Source organism: Coregonus clupeaformis, chromosome 19 (genome assembly GCF_020615455.1).
Source record: "Coregonus clupeaformis isolate EN_2021a chromosome 19, ASM2061545v1, whole genome shotgun sequence".
Taxonomy (NCBI): domain Eukaryota; kingdom Metazoa; phylum Chordata; class Actinopteri; order Salmoniformes; family Salmonidae; genus Coregonus; species Coregonus clupeaformis.
In genome coordinates, this window is record NC_059210.1 from 2,446,265 (window position 1) to 2,464,101 (window position 17,837).

The window sequence follows — 17,837 nt, forward strand, 5'->3', positions numbered from 1 at the left end:
TGATGCGAAAAGTGCAAACCAATCCCAGAACAACAGCAATGGACCTTGTGAAGATGCTGGAGGAAACAGGTACAAAAGTATCTATATTCACAGTAAAACGAGTCCTATATCGACATAACCTGAAAGGCCGCTCAACAAGGAAGAAGCCACTGCTCCAAAACCGCCATAAAAAAGCCAGACTACGGTTTGCAACTGCACATGGGGACAAAGATTGTACTTTTTGGAGAAATGTCCTCTGGTCTGATGAAACAAAAATATAACTGTTTGGCCAAAATGACCATCGTTATGTTTGGAGGAAAAAGGGGAAGACTTGCAAGCCGAAGAACACCATCCCAACCGTGAAGCACGGGGATGGCAGCATCATGCTGTGGGGGTGCTTTGCTACAAGAGGGACAGGTGCACTTCACAAAATAGATGGCATCATGAGGATGTGGATATATTGAAGCAACATCTCAAGACATCAGTAAGGAAGTCAAAGCTTGGTCGCAAATGGGTCTTCAAAATGGACAATGACCCCAAGCATACTTCCAAAGTTGTGGCAAAATGGCTTAAGGACAACAGAGTCAAGGTATTGGAGTGGCCATCACAAAGCCCTGACCTCAACCCTATAGAACATTTGTGGGCAGAACTGAAAAAGCGTGTGCGAGCAAGGAGGCCTACAAACCTGATTCATTTACACCAGCTCTGTCAGGAGGAATGGGCCAAAATACACCCAGGTTATTGTGGGAAGCTTGTGGAAGGCTACCCGAAACGTTTGACCCAAGTTAAACAATTTAAAGGCAATGCTACCAAATACTAATTGAGTGTATGTAAACTTCTGACCTACTGGGAACGTGATGAAAGAAATAAAAGCTGAAATAAATAATTCTCTCTACTATTATTCTGACATTTCACATTCTTAAAATAAAGTGGTGATCCTAACTGATCTAAGACAGGGAATTTTTACTAGGATTAAATGTCAGGAATTGTGAAAAACTGAGTTTAAATGTATTTGGCTAAGGTGTATGTAAACTTCCGACTTTAACTGTGTCAAGGCGTCAGTGTAATGCGGTAGGACGAAGTCAGGCGCAGGACACAGAGCTAATCAAAAAACGTACTTTACTCGTAGGTAACTTAATGAACATACCTCCACGCAGTGAGGAACAAACCCGCTCACATACGACAACCAAAACATGAACAAACACGCACAACACACAGTGTGAGCCAGAGGGTTAAATAGGAAAGACATAATTACATAATGGGAAACAGATGAGACCAATACTGACAAAACCAGTAGAACATAGAAACATGGATCGGTAGCAGCTAGTACTCCGGTGACGACGAACGCCGAAGCCTGCCTGAGCAAGGAGGAGGAACAGCTTCGGCTGAATCCGTGACAGTACCCCACCCTTGACGCGCGGCTCCAGCCGTGCGCCGACACCGGCCTCGGGGACGGCCAGGAGGACGCGGTGCAGGGCGAGTCGGATGACTCCGGTGGAAATCCCTCAACATGGAGGGATCGAGGATGTCCCTCCTAGGGACCCAGCACCATTCCTCCGGACCGTACCCCTCCCACTCCATGAGATACTGCAGGCCCCCCACCCGATGCCTCGAATCCAGGATGGAACGGACCGAGTACGCCGGTGCCCCCTCGATGTCCAGTGGGGGCGGAGGAACCTCCCGTATCTCAGACTCCTGGAGGGGACCAGCTACCACCGGCCTGCACATGGAACGAGGGGTTAATATGATACTCAGGAGGAAGCTGTAACCTATAACATACCTCGTTCAATCTCCTCAGGACTTTAAATGGCCCCACAAACCGCCGACCCAGCTTCCGGCAGGGCAGGCGAAGGGGCAGGTTTCGGGTCGATAGCCAGACCCGGTCCCCCGGTGCATACACCGGGGCCTCACTGCGGTGGCGGTCGGCGCTCGCCTTTTGTCGCCTGATGGCCCACTGCAGGCGTACATGGGCAGCGTTCCAGGTCTCCGAAACCACTCATCCACCGCAGGGACCTCGATTTGGCTCTGATGCCAAGGTGCCAGGACCGGCTGATAACCTAACACACACTGAAATGGAGAAAGGTTAGTGGAGGAGTGGCGGAGTGAGTTTTGGGCCATCTCTGCCCAGGGGATAAAACCTGACCACTCCCTCGGCCGGTCCTGGCAATAGGACCGCAGAAACATAACCACATCCTGGTTAACTCTCTCCACCTACCCATTACTCTTGGGGTGAAAACCTGAGGTCAGGCTGATCGAGACCCCCAGACGTTCCATGAACGCCCTCCAGACCCTTGAGGTGAACTGGGGACCCCAATCCGATACAATATCCGATACAATATCAGGTACCCCGTAGTGCCGGAAGACGTGTGTAAATAGGGCCTCAGCAGTCTGTAGAGCCATAGGGAGACCGGGCATAGGACTTAGAAAACCGATCCACAACGACCAGGATCGTGGTGTTCCCTTGTGAGGGGGGAAGGTCCGTAACAAAATCCATGGCTGTTGTGGAACGGGTAGGGGTTGTAATTTCCCTCTGGGCAGGTGTCTAGGTGCCTTACACTGAGCGCACACCGAGCAGGAGGAAACATAAACCCTCATGTCCTTGGCTAAAGTGGGCCACCAGTACTTCCCACTAAGACAGTGCACTGTCCGATGCCAGGATGACCAGAGGAGGGTGACGTGTGAGCCCAATAGATCAATCGATCGCGAACCTCGAGCGGCACGTACATACGACCCTCTGGACACTGGGGAGGAGTGGGCTCGGTACGTAACACTCGCTCGATGTCCACGTCAACCTCCCATACCACCTGTGCCACCAGACACGATGCCGGAAGTATGGGAGTAGGGTCCATAGACCTCTCCTCTGTGTCATACAGTCGGGACAGGGCGTCTACCTTAGCGTTCTGGGAACCTGGTCTGTAAGAGAGAGTGAACACAAAACGAGTGAAGAACATAGCCCACCTTGCCAGGCGAGGGTTCAATCTCCTCGTCGCCCGGATGTACTCCAGATTGTGGTGGTCAGTCAAAATGAGAAAAGGGTGTTTAGCCCCCTCAAGCCAATGCCTCCACACTTTTAGAGCTTTAACCACAGCTAACAGCTCCCGGTCCCCCACGTCACAGTTGCGCTCCGCCGGGCTGAGCTTCTTCGAAAAGAAAGCACAGGGGCGGAGCTTTGGTGGCGTACCCGAGCGCTGAGACAGTACAGCTCCTATCCCAGCCTCGGACGCGTCCACCTCTACCTGGAATGCTAAGGAGGGATCCGGATGAGCCAGCACTGGAGCCAAGGTAAACAGGTCCTTCAGGTGACCAAAAGCCCTGTCCGCCTCAGCTGACCACTGCAGTCGCACCGGTCCCCCCTTCAGCAAGGAGGTAATGGGAGGCTCTACCTGACCAAAGCCCCGGATAAACCTCCGGTAGTAGTTGGCAAAACCCAAGAATAGCTGCACCTCCTTCACCGTGGTTGGAGTCGGCCAATTACGCACGGCCGAAATGCGGTCAATCTCCATCTCCACACCTGACGCGGACAGGCGGTGCCCTAGGAAGGAGATGGACTCTTGGAAGAACAGACATTTCTCTGCCTTGACATACAAGTCATACTCCAACAGTCGACCAAGCACCTTATGCACCAGGGACACATGCTCGGCCCGTGTAGCGGAGTATATGAGAATGTCATCAATATACACCACTACACCCTGTCCGTGCAGGTCCCTGAAAATCTCATCAACAAAGGATTGGAAGACTGATGGAGCATTCATCAACCCGTATGGCATGACGAGGTACTCATAGTGCCCAGAGGTGGTACTGAATGCTGTCTTCCACTCATCTCCTTCCCGGATACGCACCAGGTTGTACGCGCTCCTGAGATTTAGTGAAGAAGCGCGCCCCGTGCAATGACTCCGTCATACTAGCAATCAGAGGTAGAGGATAGCTGTACTTAACTGTGATCTGATTAAGACCACGGTAGTCAATGCACGGGCATAAGCCACCATCCTTCATCTTCACAAAAAATAAAATTGAGGAAACAGGTGAAGTGGAAGGCCGAATGTATCCCTGCCCCAGAGATTCGGAGACATATGTTTCCATAGCCGCCGTCTCCTCCTGTGACAGAGGATACACGTGACTCCGGGGAAGTGCAGCGCCTACCTGGAGGTTTATCGCACAATCCCCCTGTCGATGGGGTGGTAATTGAGTTGCCTTCTTTTTACAGAAGGCGAGAGCCAAATCGGCATATTCAGGCGGAATGTGCATGGTGGAAACCTGGTTTGGACTTTCCACTGTAGTCGCCCCTACGGAAACACCTACACACCTCCCTGAGCACTGACTTGACCATCCCTTGAGAGCCCTCTGTTGCCATGAAATAGTGGGGTCATGAGAGGTTAACCAGGGAAGCCCCAACACCACTGGAAACGCAGGAGAATCAATCAGATAGAGACTAATATTCTCCTCATGACCCTCCTGCGTCTTCATCCAGAGTGGAGCTGTGACCTCCCTAATCAGACCTGACCCTAAAGGGCGACTATCTAGGGCATATACAGGGAAGGGCACATCAACAGGCACAATAGGAATCCCTAAACTACGGGAAAACTGACAATCAATAAAGTTCCCAGCTGCGCCTGAATCTACTAGCGCCTTATGCTGGGAATGAGGGGAAAACTCTGGAAATACAACTTCAATACACATATGCGCAACAGGGAGCTCTGGGTGAATCGGGTGCCTACTCACCTGAAACGGTCCACCAGTGCTCTGCTTACTGCCTCGACTCCTTAAAGACCCTCCCCAGCACCGACCAGCAGTGTGTCCTCTGCGGCCACAGTTGGTGCAGGGGACGGCCCCTCTACCGGTCTCCCTAAGAGCAGTACCTCCGAGCTCCATAGGGGTAGGATCGGAGGTGCTGGGGGATGGAATGGACGACCCCTGATCCGGACGTCCGCGGGTGGCCAACAGATTATCCAGCCTGATAGACATATCCACCAGTTGGTCCAGGTTAAGGTTGGTGTCCCTGCAGGCTATTTCCCGACGAACGTCCTCCCTTAGGCTGCATCGGTAGTGGTCGATAAGGGCCCTCTCATTCCATCCTGCGCTGGCAGCCAGAGTCCTAAAGTCCAGTGCAAAATCCTGTGTGCTCCTCTTCCCCTTTCTGAGGTGGAATAGACGTTCGCCCGCCGCTCTCCCCTCCGGTGGATGATCGAATACCGCCCGAAAGCGGCGGGTAAACTCCTCATAACGTACAGATGCTGTGTCTATTCCTCCCCACTCGGCGTTGGCCCACTCAAGCGCTCTCCCCGACAGACAGGAGATGAGGGCGGACACACTCTCATATCCCGAGGGAGCCGGGTGGATGGTTGCCAGGTATAGCTCTACCTGGAGCAGAAAACCCTGACACCCGGCAGCTGTACCGTCGTATGCCCTCGGGAGCGAGAGCCGAATCCCACTGGACCCAGGTGGTGAAAAGGTGGACAGCAGTATGGGTGGTTGTGTAGTTGGAGGAGGTATAGGAGAACCACCTCTCTCCCATCGCTCCATGGTATTCACCACGCGTTCCATTGCGGTGCTGAGAGCCTGGATCATGGTCGCCTGTTGTTGGACGCGTTCCTCCATCGATCCGGCCGGAATGGCTGTACCTGCTGACTCCATATTGGTGCTTGTTTCTGTCAAGGCGTCAGTGTAATGCGGTAGGACGAAGTCAGGCGCAGGACACAGAGCTAATCAAAAAACGTACTTTACTCGTAGGTAACTTAATGAACATACCTCCACGCAAGGAGGAACAAACCCGCTCACATACGACAACCAAAACATGAACAAACACGCACAACACAGTGTGAGCCAGAGGGTTAAATAGGGAAGACATAATTACATAATGGGAAACAGATGAGACCAATACAGACAAAACCAGTAGAACATAGAAACATGGATCGGTAGCAGCTAGTACTCCGGTGACGACGAACGCCGAAGCCTGCCTGAGCAAGGAGGAGGAACAGCTTCGGCTGAATCCGTGACAAACTATAACTAAAAAACGCTTAGGGGATTTTCTCAGTCTGGGTACTACAATTCAAATAAAACTGCCCATGAGGCCTGAAATTAGTTTTTTTCTGCAGTAAGAGAGGAGTTGCTATATTTATCGAATAATTCCTTTTCCCATACTGTTAGAGCGAATTAAGGTGGAATCTCAACGTAACTGTCACGCCCTGGCCTTGAGAGGCCGGTTGTATTTAGCTGGTTTGGTCAGGGCGTGAGTTTCTATGTTATATATTCTATGTTTATGTTCTAGTTAGTCTATTTCTAGGTTGCAGTTCTAGGTTGTGTTTCTATGTTTGGCCAGGTGTGATTCCCAATCAGAGACAGCTGTCGCTCATTGTCTCTGATTGGGGATCATACTTAGGTAGCCTGGTTGCCTACCTTAGTTGTGGGATCTTGTTCCTGTTAGGCTGGTATGTGTATAGCCTTTTGGACTTCACGTTACGTTGTTTCTTGTTTTGTTGAATGTTTATTTAGTTAATAAACATGTACGCTTTTCACGCTGCACCTTGGTCCGACCCGTCTCTCAACGTTTGTGACAGAAGATCCCACCACCGAGGCGGAGCGAATAGCTTTGTCACAGGTGGGCAAATGGTGGTCATGGGAGGAGATATTCGCTGGGAAAGGACCCTGGGCGAAGGTACAGGCCTTGGCAAGAGAGGATCAATGCCATGCCAATGGGACCAACCGCTGAGGAAGCCCGAGAAGCAACCCCAATAAAAATGTTTGGGGGGGCTAGAGGGGTGGTCGGGGATCGAGAGAGAAGAGCCCTGACCACTGCACCCATGGGAAGAGGAATGGGAACAGTTTTACACTGAGGAGTCTGAGGATGAGGCCGACGATGAGTTTCTGTTCCCTAACTCGTGGGGGCTCCCGGAGGAGTCCTCACTGGAGGAGGATTGGGTGCAGAGAGAGAAGGACTGGAACAGTCGTACATCTCCAACGCCAGTTCCCAGCCTGGTATGCCCCGTGCCTGCTTCTCGCACCAAGCCAGTGGTGCGTGTTCCCAGTCCGGCACGGCCCGTGCCTGCTCCTCGCACCAAGCCAGTGGTGCGTGTTCCCAGTGCTCCTCGCACCAAGCCAGGGGTGCGTGTTCCCAGTCCGGCACGGCCCGTGCCTGCTCCTCGCACCAAGCCGGTGGCGCGTTTTCCCAGTCCGGCACGGCCCGTGCCTGCTCCTCGCACCCAAGCCAGTGGTGCGTGTTCCCAGTCTGGCACGGCCCGTTCCAGGACAGAAACACGCACCTAAAATGGAGTCAGCAGGTACAGTCGGTCCGTCCGGATCTTTGGAGGAACGTATCCAACGGCAGGCAGGATCCAGGCTCTCGGCAGCGCAATGGAGCGCGTGGTGAGTACATTGGAGCGATGGGAGATAGGTGGCGTTTCTACACCTCCTCCAACGACACAACTCACCCGAACTCCAGCGACGGTCCCCTGCAGGGAGCACTTTAGCGTGTCGGTGCCCAGTCTGGGGCCGGCAACCAGCCCTACTACAGGGTTGGAAACCACCTCTGCGTCGGTGCCCAGGGTGGGTACGACGTACAGCCCCGTTTTGGAGCAGGAGCTCCTAAACGTGTCGGTGCCCAGTCTGGGGCCGGCAACCAGTCCTACTACAGGGCTGGAATTTTCCTCTGCGTCGGTGCCCAGGCTGGGCACAGCGTTTAGTCCTGCTCCAGAGATGGGGATGGATACGGGTCCGGAAGTTTGCTCCACTCCAGAGCCAGAGCAGACCGCTCCACCGGGGTCCAGTTCAGCTCCGGTCAGCTGCTCCACTCCGGAGCCAGAGCAGTCCGCTCCACCGGTGCCCAGTCCAGTGCCGGTCAGCGGCTCCACTCCGGAATCAGAGCAGTCCGCTCCACCGGTGCCCAGTCCAGCTCCGGTCAGCTGCACCTTTCCGGAGCCAGAGCAGTCCATTCCCCTGGTGCCAAGTCCAGCTCCGGTCAGCGGCTCCACTCCGGAGCCAGAGCAGTCCACTCCACCGGTGCCCAGTCCAGCTCCGGTCAGTGGCTCCACTCCGGAGCCAGAGCAGTCCGCTCCACCGGTGCCCAGTCCAGCTCCGGTCAGCGGCTCCACTCCGGAGTCAGAGCATTCTGCTCCACCGGGGTCCAGTCCAGCTACGGTCAGCGGCTCCACTCCGGAGTCAGAGCAGTCCGCTCCACCGGTGCCAAGTCCAGCTCCGGTCATAGGCCCCACTCCGGAGCCAGAGCAGTCCGCTCCACCGGTTCCCGATCCAGCTCCGGTCAGCTGCTCCATTCCGGAGCCAGAGCAGTCCGCTCCACCGGGGTCCAGTTCAGCTCCGGTCAGCGGCTCCACTTCAGACCCAGAAGTCAGCCCCTCTCCAGGGTCGGGGCCTCCCACACCAGGGTCCGGACAGGGCTTGGTGCATCGCGGGAGGATTGCCGATCCAGGCCCAGACGTCAGCCCCTCTCCAGGTTCGGGGTCTTCCACACCAGGGTCCAGACAGGGCTTGGTGCATCGTGGAAGGAAGGAGAGGGGAAGCATCGCGCCGAGGTCCGCCGAGGTCCATTGTAACTTTGTTACATTACTATTGGACCGGTTATAAAATACTGACGGAATTGTGACGATATAGAACGATAATTACCGGAGTTGTAACTCCAGTTCTATGAGTGGAGCAGAGCCCCATAGGACTTAAGGCCCTGCCGACCCTCTCTAGTCTCGCTGAAGATAATTTATCTGGAGGCTGATTGAGGGGGAAGCGTCCCCTCTTATAGGGACACCTGTACTCCTATTGGCTGCAGGTGTGTGCATAATTTTGTCTCAGGCTGTTCGCTGCCTAGGCAGCGGGGTAAACCAATAGGAGCAGAGCTCCCCTATGGGGCTCCGCGCCACTCATAGAACTGGAGTTACAACTCCGGTAACTATCATTATACATGGTTTATGTTCCTGTTATAAACAATGCAACCGTATATTTTGGGTTATGATAGGGTAAAACAGTCGTGCTATGTTCTTGTGACATAAATTATAGTATTTAAAGGGTCAATCTGTGATTGCTTCATCAGATTATTGACTTTCAAATTATTTACATTCACCCATTGATTCTTGAAGAATATAACTTATATAATAAATGCCTCATGAGCTTAGTCCAATTGTCATTCCACAAATATTAGCTTGTTCTACTCAATTGTTTGTAAACAGTGTAATTTTAAACAAACACTGTTGAGCCTCTGAAATATGGCTAAAATCTTCATTTTGTATCCATAGCTCTATCGATGAATTTGAGAGTGGTTACATTTCTCCACCCCCAATTCTTCATCTTTTTTTGAAAACAGTGGTGGGGTTACAGCTTTGTTGTTGTTTGAATAGCAGATTGCCTCTTTAAGAACCAATGGTTATATCAACATTAGGAACATTGAACAGATTCCCAGATGGCAGATTGCATGTGTGTCTTACACAGTGGCAATTTTAGCATTTAAATCTTGGTCGGGCAAAAAAACTAAAACAAATGTTGATGCATGCCAGCAAAGCCACTCCACAACACAACACTACATGAATTGCACTATAATGGTGACAAACGGTGCCAACAGCAGTCCCAACACCTTACCGCTGCTACACCTGGCTATCAACGGAGCCTTGTCTGGCAGTGAACCAGTTAATTCAGCCTTTTACTGCCTTTTAAAAAAACATGGCTGATATGGCTGACTTGCTTAAACAAATGTTGTTTCTACTGACAATTGAGATGTACAAACTATGGCATAAGGGGACGACGAGCGGATAAGAGGCAATCCGTAATTTCAATTACGATATTAATGAGCGAGCTAGGACAGACGTAGTCAATATAACTATTTGTTCAGCACTTTTGAAATGTACAGCGATAATATTCAGAACATGGGCCGTTCTTAAAGTATTCTCCCTGTACACCAAGTCAGAACCATAGGACAAATAAAGGGGGCATATAAGTAGACAATGAAAGCTCTTACAATATTTGATGATTACATTTCTCTAAAACAGGCTATAGGCTACATTTGCACCACCAAGTCAGAACAGTAGACGAAATTAAGAGGGGAAAAGGGACCAAATCATTAAGGTGAGGCACATGGGCTACTAACATAGATGATTTTCTAATACAAATGTTGTGTAATGATAAAGGTAAAACATAGTAAACATGATTGATACTTTGTAATCCAGATGCATGCGTGAATAGTGAATATAGTCCATGCAGTGTGTAACTGTTCTTTAATGTGTGTATGTATATTACTTTTTAAGAAAGAGTCTGAGTCACGCCACCAATATAATAGGATAAGAGACAGAGGCACCACCTAGAGAAGCGCACGTAGCCCTTGTAAGGAAACTATGTGTGGTACTTGGACTTTGGAAGATGGTGGTGGCGTGACATCGAAAGATGTTAATCATGTACATATAAGGGAGTAAATGTGTAGGTTGTGTCATGAACCGGCTCAAAGTTCGTAACAAAAAGGGAGACACCGTGGAGACAAGGAGTACCAAAATATATATTTATTAACTAAAGTAATGTCACGGTTCACTACGACAGAACCCAGAAGCAGACCATGACGAGGTGAGTTGAACGAAGGTGAGTATTTATTAACAGATTCAAAAAGATGCAGAGTAATCCAGGAGACGGAGCGGGCGGCGGAGATGAGTTGGTGGAGGTGAAGTGGCTATCCTAATCTCTCCCCTGGAGATGATGTACCCGAGGAAGGATGTAGTGTGGGCGTGAAATTCACACTTCTCGGCCTTCCCAAACAGGCGATTCTCCAACAATCGCTGCAGAACCTGCTTGACATGCTGGACGTGGCTGGAAAGCTCCTTAGAGAAGATAAGAATGTCATCCAGGTAAACGAACACAAAAAGACCGATCATATCTCTCAGGACGTCATTCAACATACTCTGGAACACTGCTGGGGCATTGGTCAGTCCAAACGGCATCACCTGATACTCTAAATGACCCATCGGTGTATTGAAACCAGTCAACCATTCGTCCCCCTCTCTGATCCGGACCAGATGATACGCATTGCGTAGGTCCAGCTTGGTGAACACAGTAGCACCCTGTAAGGAGTCGAAAGCAGAGCTCATCAAGGGCAGGGGATACTTGTTCTTGACCGTGATATCATTCAACCCCCGATAATCAATACAAGGTCAAAGAGAGCCATCCTTTTTACTCACAAAGAAGAATCCTGCCCCCAGGGGTGATGACGAGGGACGAATGAGACCAGCAGCTAGGGACTCCTTTATGTAGGTCTCCAAAGCCTCACGTTCAGGTCGGGAGATGCTGTATAACCGTCCCTTGGGATAGGCAGCTCCAGGGAACAGGTTTATGGCATAATCATATGGTCGGTGGGGAGGGAGTGACAGAGCCCTCTGCTTACTGAACACTTCCCCCAAATCGTGATATGTTTCGGGAACCAGGGACAAATCTGGGGGGTTAGCCTCAATGACCTGACTGAGAACAGAATGGGAACAGGCAGTCTTGAGGCAGTTAGCATGACAATCAATGCTCCAACTAGTTACCTTGCCAGTCACCCAATCGAATGTGGGATTGTGTTCTTTCAGCCAGGGGTAACCAAGGACCAGAGGAACATGGGGAGAAGGCAGAATGAAGAATGAGATAACCTCAGAATGATTCCCTGACAACAGCATCTTAACCGGTTCAGTCCTCATCGTGACACGTGCCAGACTACTGCCGTTCAGAGTGGTAGCTTCAATGGCTTCCGGTAATCGCTCCTTGGGAAGCCCCAGCTGTTCCACCATGTCGGTATCAATAAAGCTGCCATCGGCACCTGAATCGACGAAAGTGTTAATCGCTAAACTCTGATTCCTGTTCATGAGGGTAGCCGGGAAACGGGGTCTGACAGGGGTATTGAGAGGTTTAAACCGGCTCGCTAAAAGTCCTCCCAAACTTAGCGAGCCGGGCAGTTTGACGGCCGCTGGGAACAAGTAAAGATGTAATGTCCCGAACTCCCACAGTAGAGGCAGCGGTTGGTCTCAAGTCTATGTTGGCGCTCCTCCTTGGTTAACCCGTGCCGCCCCACTTGCATGGGTTCAGAATCTGGAGGCAGGACCTCTCCACTAATCCCGTGTGGTGGACAATGATCGACGCGTTCTGGTCCACCTCCTGACCCGACTGGGAACCGAGAAGCTGATTGATTGGACGGGCCCCATTGCTTCTCCCTCCTTCTCTCTCGAACTCTGTTATCCACCCAAATAGACAAAGCTACCAAACTGTCCAGGTCACTAGGCTCTGGATAGGAGATCAACTCATCCCTGAGTTGCGCCGACAACCCCTGATAAAAGGCAGCTTGCAATGACTCTTCATTCCACCGACTCTCCACAGCCAATGTCCTGAATTCGATTACGAAGTCGGCAACTCTGCAAGCTCCTTGGCGAAGAGAAAACAGGCGCTTAGCTGCGTCCTTACCTCGGACTGGATGGTCAAACAGCTTCCTCATCTCTGCCGTGAACTCCTGGTATGACGCCATGCAGGTGTCCTGTCGTTCCAATACGGCTGAAGCCCACTCCAGGGCTCTACCACGCAGCAATTCAATAACAAAGGCTATCCTAGCCTTGTCTGTGGCGTAAGAGTGGGGCTGTAGATCGAACACTAATCCACACTGCATAAGAAAGGAACGGCATCTTCCCAAATCCCCTTCATACTTATCAGGCGTCGGAACCTTGGGCTCACGGAAGGGCACAGCTCCAGAAGCGGCAGGCGAGAGGGTGAAACCGGGTGGTGGATTCTCCACCGGCAAACTGAGCTGAGCCTGGATCTTCGTCAGACTGGTAGAAAAGTTCCGAACCGACAACGCTATCTCCTGTAGCGCCGTGCTGTGTTGTCCCAACATCTTTTCCTGATGGGTAATGGCATGGCGAACAGAATCCAGGTCCGCTGGGTTCATTTCTGGCCGGATCGTTCTGTCACGGTTCACTACGACAGAACCCAGAAGCAGACCAGGACGAGGTGAGTTGAACGAAGGTGAGTATTTATTAATAGATTCAAAAAAGATGCAGAGTAATCCAGGAGACAGAGCGGGCGGCGGAGATGAGTTGGTGGAGGTGAAGTGGCAGATCCAATGATGGCACGGCAGCCGCCGACAACCAGGCAGGGGTTGGGTGAAGGTCCCGGGGGAATGACTGTAGACAGAAAAAAACTGAGGTAAGTACACGGCAGGCCAACAAGGTGCAAAACAACAAAACTAACGCTAGTAACTCAGAGGCTGATACGCTGACAAAACATACTGTTCATGGCTAACGATCCGGCAGGGAATGGATGTCAGGTCAGAGCTTATGAAGGGGTGATGATCAGGACCAGGTGTGCCGAAGCTGATGAGAAGCAGGTGCGGGTAATCGAGAGATCACCCGCCTAGCAACGTCGCCCAGCAACCGGACAGGGTGCGTTCAGGAACCTTCAGGAAACAGGAGATTCAGAGCAGAAAAACGGCAACACAGGCAGGAACAGACTCAGGACGCAGGGTTCATGACAATTGAACAGGCACATTGGTTTTGAGAGGACTGGTTCAACTAGAGGTCAAAACATTGACAGCCCCTAAATCATTTTCCAACATAGATTTTACCCTAGCTTTAAAGTAATTGAAGGAGACAAGCTCCTGTAGTTTCAAGTCCTTTTATAGCTCGTTCCAAGTAGAGGGGGCAGAATACTGGAACACTTTTTTGCCTAGCTCTGTACGGGCCTTATAATTATAATGACTACTACTACTACTACTACTACTACTACTACTACTACTACTACTACTACTACTACTACTACTACTACTACAGTCACTATTTACATCAGGGTTTCCCAAACTCGGTCCTGGGGCCACCCCTGGGTGCACGTTTTGGTTTTTGCCCTAGCACTACACAGCTGGTTCAAATAATCAAAGCTTGATGATGAGTTGATTATTTGAATCAGCTGTGTAGTGCTAGGGCAAAAACCAAAACATGCACCCAGGGGGGGCCCCAGGACCGAGTTTGGAAAACCCTGATTTACACCACTACCGCAGTCACTGATAGTTGGAGCAATATTGTTAGATTTCAGTGAAGCGCAGCCTTTGATGTTATTGATCATAATTTGTTATTGAAAAAAACCTCACTTGTTATGGCTTTACATCACCTGCCATCACATGGTTAGAGAATTCCGTCAATAGAACCCAGAGAGTTTTCTTTAACAATTGAGCAGTTTATAAAGAATGTTAAGTAATTTTCGGAACAATTGGCCATGGAAAAAGTATTGCTTTGTAGAGTCTGGTGTGTTGCATATTTAAAGTTCCTCTGTGGAATCAACTGTGACTCCACCATTGTGTTCTGCTGTTGCTGCCTTTGTCAGTTAAATCTCCTTATTGTTATTGAGCATCAGAACACCATTCCATGAAGGCCCCAAGATTAGGAAAACCTGTTTGGGTTACCATTCACCTGGTGATGAATAACTGACTGCCTGACTGCCTGACTGACTGACGGATTGCTGTCACAATGCTTCACCCTTCGTAGTTTCTATTTTCTACTTTTTTGTTTGGTCACTTCTTCCGCCTTTTATCAATCATCATTATTGTCGCCATTCAAATGCAGTAACAGTAGTGTTTTGTTAAAAATGACAGCTATAACATAAGTAACTGATGGGTTTTTGTTGTCAAACTGTAGGGTTGTGAGAAAAGATTGTGAATAGGGTATGCAAGGTGATATACATTTTTTTAAGGTGATTGATTGTCGATTGTACTGTAGTACTGTACATTTCTATTTTCCCATAGTGTAGCCTTTTATTTTCAGTAGCAGCGCATGGGTAAAATCACTGGGGAAGCCAAGCCAGGAAAATAAAGCCATATTACAACTTACGTGTTAGTACATATGCCTTGCCACCGTGATATATAGACCTAAGGCCGCGACAATAAGAACACACAATCACACTAAACCGGAAAGCAACATCTGTCTGGAGGAGTCCACAAAACATATTGCATGTAACAAACAGTTACATGACCTACAGCATGGTCTATCAAGTTAATGTTTCTGACATTTTTGGACTGCTAAACAACTATTGATTTAGAACACAGGAGAGTTACCGCAAGTAGCAAAGAAAACAGGAGCTGCCTCCACTATTCCACCACCTTCAACTTCAACATTTCAACATTATCAAATCACCTATGCTTAGTCTAATACAGTGACAACTAAAAGATTCCAAAAACAATTTAGTCCACTCAACGTAAGCATGGTACTGATTTCTGTGTGTATGTGTGTGTGCGTAAGTAGAAAAAGCATGTTGACACCCTACTTGTGGAGAAATGTCAGTGCCATCCTCCTCTCTTTCATGTTGCCGAAACGGTCTATAACTCTGTCATACAGTACACACTTTTAGTTTTATTTGTACTAGGTTACCTGGCTACAATGTTGCTTGCCAGCCAAACTTCCTTTCATGGGCAACGATTAGCCAGCTAGTTAACATTAGCCAACTACATCTAGCTACGTATTGAACTTCCATCCTCTCAGGCCAGAAGCACAATGTATGAATTTATGGTTGGATCAGAATTGCTGTTATAATCATTGGCCAATACGGTGAATTAAGTAAAACCACAAGTCCAAATCCCTGTCTCCATCCATGGCTAATTTAAGAAATGAACAATTTTAGCTAGCTAGCTAGCCACTGGAGGACAACAGCACAACAAGATGCAACAATTCAATGACAATTGGCTTTTGATGTGATTGGTTTGAAGCCAAATCGAAACTGGCTCCCTTGGCTCACTCAGTTTAGCTCAATGCTGATTAGCTATTATTGTATACTTTTTTTTATCAAGGGAGGCCAAACGCTCGCGAGCTTCCCTTTTATTCTACAGGAGGCAAGAATATCATACTCTTTTTGACCAAACAGCATCAGATATATGGGCTACACATAAAGAGACAGAGGTGTGCTGTTTCGCTCGCTCTGATGCTTTCTCCGTTGAGATATGTTCAGCCTCTTGCGAATTGAAGGAAAATCATGAAACACAGAGAGACTAAATAAATTATTTTATATGTTTTTTTCTTTCTTTATTGGTACATTTTTTGGGGAAGCCTGGCTTCCCTTGGCATATATGAATACGTGCCACTGTTTATTTTAGCAGCTTGTGTGCCAGTCTTTTTATGCTTTCTCCTTATGGAATTGTCATGCCAAATAGTGTTTGGCTTGACAATGAAAGCAATGGATTTGGCAATAGCACAAACAGATCTGGGACCAGTCTAAGTGGTCCCCTCTCTCACCTTACCATCTCTCTCCATCTAGTGGAAGAAGTTTAGAAGTTTGTTAGTGTTGAACATTTTGGGCTGGTGTAGTAGAGGGAGTGACTGTTTTATAAATAGTTGATAGTAGCCTTCAGTGTGAGACTAGGTAGTAGTAGTAGTAGTAGTTAGTAGCCCAGAAGTACTAGTAGCAGTACATTGCAGTAGTAATAGTAAATGTTTTAGATAGGTAGGCCATTGGTTAGCTATAGAAAGTGTTTAGTGGGTTGGGGGTGAGTTGTGTGGCATAATCAGTATTATTGGTAAAATATATTTCTGCTCTGATTTCAGATTTGAAAAGCAGAGAAGTAGAACATTTTATCATACTCTCTAAGTTTTTGTCTAAGTTGTTGGGTAAGTGGTAAAAATGTCAGTTGTTTTTAAAGTTTAGAGAAAATAGTTGATTTTGTTACTAAAACAGCTGTAACATTGATTGGATTGGTAGAATATATTTTTATTCTGATTTCAGATTTAAATAGCAGATAAGTAACCCACGTCTAGGTTTTTATGTAAGTTGTTGGGAAAGTTGTCAAAACTTGTTTTCAGCAAGCACATCTCATTAGTAATACTAATATGTACAGTACCAGTCAAAAGTTTGGACACACCTACTCATTCAAGGGTTTTTCTTTATTTTTACTATTTTCTACATTGTAGAATAATAGTGAAGACATCAAAACTATGAAATAACACATATGGAATCATGTAGTAACCAAAAAAGGGTTAAACAAATCAAAATATATTTAATATTTGAGATTCCTCAAAGTAGCCACCCTTTGCTTTGATGACAGCTTTGCACACTCTTGGCATTCTCTCAACCAGCTTCATGAGGTAGTCACCTGGAATACATTTCAATTAACAGGTGTGCCTTGTTAAAAGTTAATTTGTGGAATTTCTTTCCTTCTTAATGCGTTTGAGCCCATCAGTTGTGTTGTGACAAGGTAGGGGTGGTATACAGAAGATAGCCCTATTTGGTAAAAGACCAAGTCCATATTATGGCAAGAACAGCTAAAATAAGCAAAGAGAAACGACAGTCCATCATTAGTTTAAGACATGAAGGTCAGTCAATACGGAACATTTCAAGAACTTTGAATGTTTCTTCAAGTGCAGTCACAAAAACCATCAAGCGCTATGATGAAACTGGCTCTCATGAGGACCGCCAGAGGAAAGGAAGACCCAGAGTTACCTCTGCTGCAGAGGATACGTTCATTGGAGTTAACTGCACCTCAGATTGCAGCCCAAATAAATGCTTCACAGAGTTCAAGTAACAGACACATCTCAACATCAACTGTTCAGAGGAGACTGTGTGAATCAGGCCTTCATGGTCGAATTGCTGCAAAGAAACAACTACTAAAGGACACCAACAAGAAGAAGAGACTTGCTTGGGCCAAGAAATACGAGCAATGGACATTAGACCGGTGGAAATCTGTCCTTTGGTCCGATGAGTCCAAATTTGAGATTTTTGGTTCCAACCGCTGTGTCTTTGTGAGACGCAGAATAGGTGAACGTCTGATATCCGCATGTGTGGTTCCCACCGTGAAGCATGGAGGATGAGGTGTGATGGCGTGGGGGTGCTTTGCTGGTGACATTGTCTGTGATTTATTTAGAATTCAAGCTACACTTAACCAGCATGGC